Source organism: Mirounga leonina, unplaced genomic scaffold, assembly GCF_011800145.1.
Source record: "Mirounga leonina isolate KUSES-001 unplaced genomic scaffold, KU_Mleo_1.0 Mir_169, whole genome shotgun sequence".
Taxonomy (NCBI): Eukaryota; Metazoa; Chordata; class Mammalia; order Carnivora; family Phocidae; genus Mirounga; species Mirounga leonina.
In genome coordinates, this window is record NW_023270431.1 from 15704677 (window position 1) to 15717771 (window position 13095).

The window sequence follows — 13095 nt, forward strand, 5'->3', positions numbered from 1 at the left end:
TTCTTTCTTTCTTTCTTTCTTTCTTTCTTTCTTTCTTTCTTTCTTTCTTCTCTTCTCTTTCTTTCTTTCTTTCTTTCTTTCTTTCTTTCTTTCTTTCTTTCTTTCTTCTTTTTTTTAAAGATTTTATTTATTTATTTGACAGAGAGAGTGAGCACAGGCAGGGGGAGCTGCACACAGAGGGAGAAGGAGAAGCAGGCTCATGGAGCAGGGAGCCCGATGCAGGGCTCGATCCTAGGACCCCAGGATCATGACCTGAGCTGAAGGCAGCCGCTTAACGACTGAGCCACCCAGGCTATTGAAATAAGGTGCTCTTTCTAATTAGGCCCCCAAATAAGCACAAGAACCAGAAAATTGCATGAGACCATAAAAACTAATTATCAAAAAATGCCACCCAAAAGCTTCAGGACCCAAGGGGCTTTTCTTAAGGTCACCGCCCACCATACTGCTACAATGTACGCATCAGGAGGACGGAGGAAGAACTAACAGATGAGACTAAGATGTGCAAACTCTGTGCCTTTCCACGCAAGGTGCTCAAGAGGCACTACCAGGTGGCGGTGTGAGAGTGACAACGTGTTTTGGAAAGTGAATTTCAAGTGCGAGAGTACTTTTGCCATCTTAACACCATTAAAGGGAGAAAGTACACAACAGGCTTTTAGGAATCATGAGAGAGTTGGGGCATGCAGTGTTCTGATTTAAAATCCTTTTAACGACTGCCCATTTTTTTTCTTACTCTTTTTCATTCCCGACACTAGAACAGAAAGCACTCCATGGGGTGCAAGTGACACATCATTTTATGCATCCAAGTGCTTTCTTCGCTTAACCATTTTTTCCAGCAATTTAAATAAATCACAGAGATGGAATTAGATTTTCCTGAAGAGCTGGAGAAAGGCAGTGAGAGGCTGAGTCACAGTTAATTTCTACTGCGCTGATAGGAATCTCACTCCCTCCATTTAGGTGATACTCATGTAGTTTGGAGAATAATGTGTGACATCTTATCAACCTACTATAAAGGCTGCTTAAGCTCCTGGCTAATGAGTCTCCGAAATGTTTTTAATGAATGATGGGGGGAGGACTATGAAGGGCCCTTATGTTTATTCATTTCCTCGTTGTAATGCTGGCTGATAGACGGACTAAAAGATTGAGCACTTAAATAATTAACTCATTTAAAATGTGAATTATATGCATGATTTGCCTGACATGCTACTTATGAAGCAGAACCCACACGGAAACCAATCTACACAGTAGTAAAGATAGGGAAGAGAGCAACTTACTTGAGGTCTGGTTAATCTGGGGAGGAACATTTAGTGAAAGGATGAGACATTAAAGGGAATGAAGAAGCAGAATATCAGATACTCAGTTTTCTTCCTCCAGGACGGGGATTTACAGTCTTTTTAGTGAAGGGCCAGGTAGTAAATATTTAAGGCTCTGCAAGCTACGTGGTCTCTGGTGTATCTCCTCACTCCTCGGGTGCAACACCAAAAGGAGCTGAGAACAGTATGTAGATGACGAGATGTGGCTGCCTTATAGCAAAGCGTAATTTATTGGCATTCAGTCTGAATTTCATATAATAGGAAGTGTCGCAAAATATGATCCTTCTTTTGACTTTTCAATCAGTAAAAATGTAGAAGATATTCTTAACTCACATGCAGGACAAAAACAGCGCCCCTGTGGGTGGCAGTTGACAGTCTCCCTCTGGAAGACTGAATATGGGTTTCTCCACTTAATTATGAAGGGACTGTGTCCGGGGCTTGAGGTAAGACATAGAGTTATAAAATTCTAGAATCTTAGATTGAAGTGGCTTTTAAAGATTGCCCAGTCCATCACCTTCACTTGAATGATTATCCTTAGCATTTCTAGTTCACCATTAAGTATGGTAGAACATAAAGGGGCACCTAGGTGGCTCAGTCGGTTGAGTGGCTGCCTTTGGCTCGGGTTATGATCCCGGGGTCCTGGGATCGAGCCCCGCATCAGGCTCCCTGCTCAGCGGAGAGCCTTCTCCTCCCTCCCCCTTTGCCTGCCGCTCTGCCCTACTTGTGGTCTCTCTCTCTCTGTCAAATAAATAAGTAAAATCTTAAAAAAAAAAAAAAAAGAACATATATGTAATAGTACAGTACAAAGAGTTGTCAGATCATCAGTGATTTGGCTTGGTTTAGGATCTGCTTCTTGGTTTTGCAAGTCCAGTAACACTTGTCAGTACTTTTGATTTTCTTAGAGTAAGTGAGGCTGGCTTAGGCTAATTCATTATGAGTAATTAGCCTTTTAAAGCCCTTTTTCCTTTTGCAATATTATGGAGCCCAAGGATCTCATCTCAGAATAATCTTTTAAAGATTTTATTTATTTTTATTTGCTGGAGAGAGAGAGCATATGCGCACGTGAGAGAGTGAGCGAGAGCACAAGCAGGGGGAGCGGCAGGCAGAGGGAGAGGGAGAAGCAGGCTCCCTGCTGAGCAAGGAGCCTGATGCGGAACTCCATCCTAGGACCCTGGGATCATGACCTGAGCCAAAGGCAGCCGCTCAACTGACTGAGCCACCCAGGCGTCCCTCAGAATAATGTTTTAAAGGCATAAAATAAAATGCACTTGCCAGTGATTGTTTATAATGAAACAAATTATGCTAAAATAGTTATAAAACTATAAATTATAAATTGTGCTATGGTAATTGGTGCTTGTTTATTAACTCAAATAACAAGATCTAGTGAAAGTAGTGATGAACATAAATGGTATTTTGCAAACCGTATTTTGTGTCACAATGTGATCTAAAAAGTTCTGTGATTTATTTTAGAAATGAAGACAGGTCCTATTAAAAATCTCATAAAATAGTGAAGTATATAAACAAGAATCCTAATGTATTGATTTTCAATAAGAAATATAAATATGAAGCAGACCACATCTTCATATTGTCTTTACAGTGTTGTTCCCTCTATAGGCCAAATGCGTAAGAAGTTAAAGCACAGGGAGTTTGCCCTATGAGCAGAGAAGTATAGAGCAAAGGTGGTTTCGATTCAAGTAAACTGATTCTTCCATCCCCAAAGTAGAGAGTCATGGAGACGAGAAGGTCCACTTGGCAGCCTCCTCCCCTAGGTAGTACTTGGCTGGATACTGCCTGTATTTCCCATCATGACAGCTTTTTTCTGTTCCCATTTGAAACAACTACTCTGAATGACATACTCTTTACATAACAGATTTTCCTCTAGTTCATCTACTGTGGCAAGCCTCCTGACCATATCTGGAATCCTTTAGTAAATACCTTACATATACTCCAAACAAGAGCCCTTCCTGTGTTACATTCCAAAAGTGGCCATAAATACACACACACACACACACACACACCCCTTCTATCTATAGTATTAGCGTCTATCCCCCATAGCTCCCACACCACTTCTTAGCCTAATGGTGTGGTTTGCTTTGGTCAATGGGACATGAGCAAAATGACATAAGCAGGGTCTTGAAAAGCACTTGCACTTTGGTGTTTGCTCCTCTCTTCTTGAAACCTAGAAAACTCTACATGAGTAAGTCAGGACTCGCTGGCTGGATGATAGAAGACACATGGCTCCTGACAATGAGACTATTCCAGACCATACAGCGCCTTTCCAAACCACACAAGTGAGCCGAAGAGATACCAGTTAAATCTGTCCCAAAGCTACAGAATCTCCCAGCTGATGCATGGATTCCGGAGCAATAATAAATGTTGGTCGTTTTAAGCCTCTGTGTTATATGATAACCTTGTTCTGCAGCAAAAGCTAACTGCTCACCATGCCATTCCCTTTGCCCTCCTACTGCATCCCTTTCCAGTATGCTGTCCCCAAAGTTTGTGGAGATAGCATTGAAGAAGTGCTCTGAAGGCACCCTGCTGAAGTACAACATTTCTTCCCAACCTTTGCCACCATTCCTCAGTATTACATTCTCTCTCTCACTGAGATCCCAGAGAAGTTGCCTCAAGCACCCCAAATGTAACACAGATATCATGTGGAAATAACTCACTGGTTTGATTCCAAAGTGTACCTCTTCTGTTACAAGGAAAGCATATGATAGTATACTGAACTCCTCTTTAGGGGCATTTGAATGTAGAAGGATATATCACAGAGAGAAGGCAAGGCTTTGCACAAAGGAATCAACTGCTAGTGATAGAATTTCAAGAATCAGTTGAGGTGTTTATGGGCAAAGTAGGTTTCCTAACACACTTTAAAATTAAATGCATATTATATCATGTCCATAGCCAAGACCAAGGCTAGGGTAAAGCCAGCCAATGTTTGTAGGACACAACATTTAAGAAGGCATTTACTCGCAACGCTCTGCAAGGGTACAGGGTGAATGCTTCCTTAAATGTTGTGCCCCAGGTGCCCTAATCTCAGCCCTGGTCTGCAGCATTCTTCAGGGCATTGTACTTACCGGTATTTGCTCTGATGGTGGCAAGACACTCTGCACAACCGCAACGGCTATTTCTCTCCACTTCACTGTGCTGATACAGACTGCGTTTTGTGCAGGTGCCTTCACGGAGCTCTGTGTTCATGAATGGGCTCCTGACCTACCCTAGGAGGTGATTAGGATAAGTCTCAGGCAAGCATGGTGCCCCATACCCCTTGCCAGTGATTGGTTCCCATCAGTGGACTAATCTCGGTGAGTGGGACCTGAGGGAATTCTGCTGGGGTGCTTCTGGGAAAAGTATGTTCCCTAATCTTCTGTTCCTCACTAACATGGTCTTGTTTGCAAATGATGCCCAGCCCTACTACAACCATTTACAACTATGAGGGATGGATCACTGACATGCTGGAGATGGCAGATTAGAGCAATGTTAAGCACCTGGATCTTTAATAACAAGGCTGAGCCACAGGATTAACTACAAATGAGTGCTACCTCTGGACTTTTAAAGTATGAGATAAGAGTTTTAAGCCGCTTCTAGTCAAGTTTCTGTTAACTGAAGCTGAAAGTGTATGTGATGCAACTGAATACTCTGAATTTGCAGAAAGAGAGTTTTGCTTATGGGGGAGATTGCACTTCCTTAATGCTTTAATTAAACAGCATACAAAATATCTCCTTTCATTCCAAGAATGATTAAAGAAAGCAACAAACAACTTATGAGACCTGAGATCTTATGAACCCATGTAATTTAATTTGTGGAGTGAACTGTATAGCCACAGGTTGGTTATTATTGAACACAGAAAGGATTCGTCAACCTTGGGTTCTAGAGAAGGCATCTCAGGACACCCGGGTGAGAAACACAGGTACTCATAAGCAGAGTACCTCTGTTTTATAGTATGGGAACAAGATGAGCAACAAAGAAAATTGGTGGAGAAAAAGGAGCCACACTTACATTTAATCGACTGAGATAAACATCAGCAATGATTTAGAAAAATTGATGGCCACTTAACTATAGAAATAAATCAACAAAAGACATCTCCCTCACGGAGACTTTATTTTCAAGAGAAATTAGAGATACGAGAAAAAGACCATGATATCGTAACTGTATATGCTGTAAGGTCTGGGTTTCTCTCCACAGCTCTACCCCATCTCTGCACTGGGAGTGTGAAGTCAGGGAGGAGTTACTAAGAGGAGGGAAGGGAAACTAGAGCACTGGTTGAAGGAAACTCGAGAAAATATAAAAGCACACAAACAAAAACGAGGCACTGTGAAGAAGACATGAGAGAATTTAAAAGAGAAGACAGGAAGGGAAACTGTTCATTGTCTACCTACCACCTGCCACATTTGTTATCATGCTTCTTCATTTAATTTCCACAACAATCTTGAAAAGAGACGATGTTTACCTCCATCTTACCGATAAGGAAACTAAGTAAGCTTATATGACTTGCCTCTCTGGGTGATAGGGTTGGGATTCAAATTCAGGTCCGGTGTGTCACACTGACACAAAGAAAAAGTCTTTGAATTTATTTTTATTTTTTTAAAGATTTTATTTATTTGAGGGAGGGAGAGAGAGAGTAAGTGAGCACAAGCGGGGGAGAAGGGGCAGAAGGAGAGGGAGAGGGGAAACAGACTCCCTGCTGAGCAGGGGGCCCTAGGCGGGGCTCCATCCCAGGACTCTGGGATCATGACCTGAGCTGAAGGCAGATGCTTAACTGACTGAGCCACCCAGGTGCCCCAAAATCTTTGAATTTAGAAGTGAGCTGCAGAGTCTGTAAAATGGGAAGAGAAAAAATAAATCTGTCATGAGATATCTGTATCTAGAATCTTTCAAGTTGTGAGTGAACACAAGACCAAATGAGCTGACTGATCTAAGGCGGTGGGAAAGAGAGGTGCCTGGCATGAAGTGAGGGGAGAGGGAAAGGTGGGTTTCTGAGAGGTGCAGATTAGACATGAAGTGGTCTTGAGTAATTCAATTTCATTGGAAGAGATTCTTCTGTGAGGTAGGGAGACAGAAAAACAGAAGAGGCCACAAGATGTACTGGGATTGAGGGTATGGGGGTATGGTCAGCTACCCTATTTACTCAGTGCCTGGAGCTGTCCCACATGGTCAGTAGAAAGGGAGACACAGGGAGACAGAGAAGTAATTGGCTGGGTTTGGCAGTGGTTCTGTGACGCACCACAGTTTTATCTGCAACATAATCCTATTGGCTTCTCTTTGCTCCTAACTATTGTCCAGCTTTCTATCCAAGGTATAAGGGCCTTCCTAGGAGGAAATATATCCCAAGTGCAAGAGGAATATGCTTCTGCTTGGATTCTCTGCGTTAGTTCTTCCTGGGGCAGGTAGCCAGGAAAAGTTGCTGCAAGTTACCAGAACAGGAGGAAGATGGCCATCAAGAGAAACCCCAGAGCCTCAGTCTCATATAACCTCTCTTTGCCAGACCATTTATTTTGGATGTTTCACAGATACCTTGCTTTCAACATGTCCCAAACTGAACTCATTTTCTTTTTCCTAGCCCTGCTCTTTGTAACCAGAGGTAATAACATCAAGATAGGCATGCTAGAAACCATGGTGTCATTCCCGAACTCTTTCCTCTCCTCCTCTGACACATCCCAGGGTCCTCCACGCTTGTTTCCCTCTTCAGTCATTCTTTCCTCTGTTAACTCCTTTCATACACACTGTCATTGCCCTGCACCAGATCCTCATACCATATCTGGATCCTCCTAGCTGGCCCCACCCTTCTCATCCAGTCCCTTCTCTGTTCAACCTCCCCTCCCCCAACTGCCCAGGGTGAACTTTCTAACACACTCGGCTGCTCTGATTAGCTCCTGGTGAGTTACAGCATCAAGCCCAGGCTCTTTGGCTACTCACTGTGGTACATGAGTCTCTCCCATAACTGGCTTTCAGTACTTCTTAATCCTTGTCCCCTCCTGTGATTTGTTTTGAACTTTATTATTTAGCAATATCTAACAGCTTATGCTTCTCAGAACATACCATCCTGGTGAATGCCTTAGGTCTTTGTTCATGCCTGGATGTCTTTCTCATCTTTTACCACCTTGCTCTTTACTCAACCTCTCCAGTACATTAGCCATCTTCATCTTCAGGAATCCTGAACCAAAGATGAGGTTAATGACTGCTCCTTCCATGCCCCCTTCACTTTTGTGCTACAAATAGAGCCCTCATTCTATCTCTAATTTAACATATAGAAATTTTCTGTCTATGTGTCTGCCTCTCTCAGAAGATTATAGAATTCTAGATGGCCGGACCTGGGACTTGCTTAGTTTTGTATCTTCAGGTACAGGTACAGATAGATTAGGCAGATAATAGATGTTTAATAAACCAAATGAAAATTCTCTGACCAAAGTTTGCTGTTTGCCTTCACCATAGACACAGGTCTCACACTCCATAAACATACTCTGAGCTGGAGGGATACCCCTAGGCTGGTGGCCTAGGTAATACTTGTTACACTGTCCAATTAATAATCCTTAACTCCTTACCATCATAAAAGAAGCAGACAGAAGTGTTCTATTTACGAATACCTTTTTTAAGTTGTGCAAACAAGGTTTTGGGGACTAATGCCTGAATCATTACAAAAGGATATGCTACAGTTATTTCTTTGCTAAGTTATCATCTGCAAGTTGAACTCAACCATGAACCTTCAGGAGACATCATTTTGAAGTCAATGTATATCTCCTTGTGTCTTTTTCTTTGTTCACCTGTAAAAGCTAGTTTAAATCTTACATATTGCAGGCTAAGTGTGGCGTCCGTGGACTAGGCTTGAGGTCTTTAACAATCTGTGAGAATATTTTTTCTGAACTTTCAGTGGACTAATTTACATTATTTAGGCCTTTTGATAAGGCAGAAGAGCCCTCGGGACTGAGTTTTAAGAGCTTACAAAGTGGATGACTTACAGCCGTCATGCTTTTCTTGATATCAAGGATAGTTGAAAAATTGATGTTTTTCTCTTGCAAAAATAGACTTTTTGCAAACTATGATACTGGAGGAAATGAATTTTATACAGCTTATGCTGCAGGCATAGGTATAAGGTGTTTTTTTTTTTTTTTCTATTTTATTTGGAAGGATTGTCTTTTTGCTGATCTGCATGTACACTTTCTATCGGTTTCATAATAGGAGGTGTGACATCATAACAAATAACGATTATACACCCAGAGTGGTGAATGCCCTAAGTATGTGTGGACTCAGTGGATGTTGGTTGTTGACAGCGCAATATTTTACCTCCCTCATCACAGTGAGTGGAAAAGCACTGGAGATGGAAGACCTCATTTCTAGTCCCGGCTCTATAGCTAATAAGTTTAGTGCCCTTAGAAAAGCCAGCTGTATTCTCTGGGCCTTCGTTTTCTCATCTGTAAAATGTAGAGATTGAACTTTATGGCCTCAAAACTGTCTCTCTAGTTATAAAAATGTATATTTGGTACTAAAATATTAAAATTTTTAATGCTTGGATGATGGATTTGTGATCACATTTACCTTTCTTTTCTACTTTACTGTGGTTTCTGTTTTTCTCAGTGTTTTTTACTGGCTTGTTCTAGAAAACAAAAATAATATATGGAATTACATTGGTTCTAAACAAATTAAATAACATTATTTAAATATCCATCATACATATCATTATAGCAGTACATGAATTATCTCATTTAATGATTACATCTGCACTGAGAGTTAATTATCCCCACTTATGATAAGGAACCTAAGGGACAGAGAGATGAAATAAGTTTCCCAATGCAACTAGGTAAGTTACAGAATCAGGATACTAATAAGCTCTACATACAAATTCCTAGAAGACCATGCTTCTTCTGTTTAAAATATTTTAATATACAAGGAATTGGAGGAGAAAAAGGACTAGTCTAAGGAAGTTAGCTGGACTGTTAGGGACAACGCTAAAATAGGCTGTGATTAAAATGCTTTAGGGCATTTTCTGTTTCCCAGTGGTTGGATTTTAAAATTTACCAGTGTCATAGCTGGCTGAAAGTACATTTGCCATCTGTTGTTAAAATCTCCAATCTTCTGGCTGTCCTTTTCAAATCAAGTAGTGTATGCACGTCTCATCCTTAGTGATGTATGCTGTGCTTTCTATGAGCCACCGATCCATCATCAATCCAGCTTCTCTACTAGCTGTTACCCAGCATCAGTGACAGATTTCAAGCAAAACTCTGCAGACTTGGCCTACAACCAATTCATGCTGCCTGACTTTAATTGCTTCTTAATCCTTTCATTAATCTCTTGTTGATCCTCTAACATAGTCTGCACAAGAGCTATTCCAAACCTTCGCTCACTTCCGATTCAGGGGCCCATCCTTCCTTTTCACCTTGAAGTGGACAACTTCCCTTCTCTGTCAAGAAGTTAGAGACTATCCTATGGGAGCATTTTTTAAAAAATTGCCTCTTCTTTTCTTTTCACGTGTCTTTTTTTCTTTTTTTACAGTCTGAGAGTAAGAAGTGTTTTCCTTTAGAGCTAATGCTTCCACTTGAGTCCCAGGTGTCATTCCTTAATCACCTCTCACTCCAGCATCATTAATCTTCTTTTTTCTTACTTCCACCATGTTGAAATATACATTCCTTAACCCTACACTCAGCATCACCCAACTTTCATTGAACGTCTTTCTTTAATTTCCAAAATTGTTCTATTTATTTATATTCAGTATCCCCAAATGTGCACCATCCATCCCCTCCCCACCTCCTTAAAATCTTTATTTCAAAGCTCCCTAGTCTAGTGACGCTACTCTCTCAAAGGCTCCCGTGCCCATTTTTCATTTTCTTATGAAATATAATGACTTTTTTAATAGTTCATCTTTTTGACATCTCTTAAGTACTTGACTTGGTTTTCAATTCTCTTCATCATGATTTTTTCCCCTCATTTTTCAAGACCTTTTCATGACTCTTCTGGCTCTGCCACTGCTCTTTCCAGCCTCTCTACATTCTTCTGTTACATGATGTTTTGTTTTACAATGAGTCACTGAAATACTTGACAACAAACTTGTATCTCTTCTAAGTTTTAATCATAAGGTATTTAGGTATTCTATTAGTTTTAGTGCTCTAAAATAATTTTTATTCCTCCCATAATTTTTTTTTCTTTTCTTCATGTCTGGAATGATAGAAATAGTACTGCCAGTGCCCCCTTTACCCAAGTTTCTCTTCACCTGAATCCAAGCAATTACCACCTAATTGTATTAGTTTTCTATGCTGCAGAATAAATTACCACACATTTAGCAGCTTACCGTAATATACATTTATTATCTTGCATTTTCTCTGGATCAGGATTCTAGGCATGGCTTAGCTGGGTCCTCTGCTGAGGGTCTTATAAGACTACAGTAAAGATCCTGGCTGAGAATGAGGTCTCATCTGAAGTCTCAACTGGGAAATGATCCACTTCTAAGTGCCCACAAACTGTTGGTAGAATTATTTTCCTTTTTTTTTTTTTTTTGGTGGGAAGGATGTATATAGCTTTAGAACTAATGGTGTCTTGCTTCTTCAGTGCCATTGTGAGACTAAAATTGATAGGAGATCTATTGCATCTATCTATGTGAAACAAAGTGGTATCCAATCACTCTTACCATGTTTTGTTTTGTTTGGCTAGAGGCAAGTCATAGGTCTTGCCTACACTCAAAGGATACGGATTATACAAGGTAGAACACCAAGGGGCTGTCTTAGAATTTTGCCTACCACGCTGTTCTTTCTACAGGACTCAAGCAAGGGAAAGAAGTGCCTTTTGTCCATGCTATTGGAACAATTTTGTAGCCAAATTGGATAAGCATACAAAATGCACAAAAGACACTTTAGTTTACTACTGAGATTCTAGGGAAGGAATCAAATTGGGTTTAGAAAACAGATAAGAAGAAAGAGTAGGAGGTGAAAATGGGTCAAAGGGGAGCTGCCATTTTCCTCGAATGGTCTAATTTAGTGCTTAAAGTACCTGTAATAATGGGCTAGGATTTTTATTTGTGTGTTTGTTTATAATACATCAAATCTATTACATCCCAAAATTTTTGTAAAAATAAAAAAGATTTATATTACTGAAAAAAATGAAATAAAAAAAGAATAACATACAAAATATGAGCTCAATTTTTTTATCTTAATAAAACAGACATAAAATTACTCTGTTAAATTGCTATATAAGTTTCCAAATGCTTATTTTTAATATCTGTTTTTATCTTAAAGACACATGACAGCTTGAGGACCAGCATTGTCTGAAGTCATACTTTGAGCAGAACTGATTTAATATACTCCCACAGCATAAATTCTCCCAGGTATATATTAATTCCCTTTTCTAGATTCAAGGCTATATCTCTTTTCCAAGATTTTTTGTTTATTTATTCACAAATGAATTATTGAGGACTTATTTTTGGTCAGGTACCATGCAGAACTAGACAACATGCTAGATAAATTGATGGCTTCTCTTTGCACATCTTTTTATTTTTTTATTTTTAAAGATTTTATTTATTTGACAGAGAGAGACACAGCGAGAGAGGGAACACAAGCAGGGGGAGTGGGAGAGGGAGAAGCAGGCTTCCCGCGGAGCAAGGAGTCTGATGTGGGGCTCGATCCCAGGACCCTGGGATCATGACCTGAGCCGAAGGCAGATGCTTAATGACTGAGCCACCCAGGCACCCCTCTCTTTGCACATCTTTACTTTAGGATTCAAATGATCTCAAACACAGGGTGCATGAACTTCAAAGAGTGAACTTACAGTCTTCCTGCTTGCCTGCTATCCCTACTATGTCTTCTCATTTCATGCTTGCCCCTTCCATCCACAAGTTGCAAAAGTCAGAATTTTACTTATCCACTCTCTACTCCCTCATATTTTCTTTCCAAAATATCAAATCTACCTACTTGCATACATCTCCAGTGCTAAACTACATTTGCTCAGGCACCCAGCCTTCCCCATTGGGACTGCTGTAGCTGTTTGCTGAATGTTCTCTTTGATATTATTCTTGCTCCTCTCCATTCAACTGCCACAGTACATTCAAGAGGATCTTCCTAAACTCTAAGCCTCATTATGTCATTGCTTTGCTGAAGACCCCTCAGATGTTCCTCATTGCTTACCAATAAACCTGAACATTTATCAAGGTCTAATTTTTTTTTTTTTATGGGCTCATTCCTGATTACTTCTTCTCTTGCCTCACTTATTCTCTGAAGCTTTACTCCAACCACACTGAATTATTTGCAATTCCTAGGATTTACCATGCTCTCTCTTTCCTTGGTTCTTTGTGTTTGCTGAATTTCCTCCCTGACACATCTTTCCACTTGATCCTTTAATTGGGTACTTCTTTTGGCCTCAGCATTGGATTACCTTTTTTTCCAGGAAAACTTCTGTACTGCATCTCCAGTCCCTGTCTGTGTCTACCTTTATGGTAGCACTGTCAAATTTGGTTGTAATACAGAAAGGAGATGGCTGGAATATTTCCATCATTAGACTGTGAATACTTGAATTTAGAAATTTTATCACAGTTTCATTGATATTTTGAAATGGATATATGAAAGGATTCTAGACAATAGGTTGTTACACACATTTTGGAGGCAAGCTCAGCCCATTTAATGGGGCCAAAGTGATCTATTCTTCCTCTGTTCTTGTTCTCACCAACCCAGTTTAAGATCTCATCATAGCATATCTGGAGTGTCACTACAGCCTTCTAGTTTCCTGATCTCTACTCACTTTCTTGAAATCCATTTAAATGCCTTTTCTCAGGCTTTAATTCTGAATTCAGAGATAATCAAATAAATAT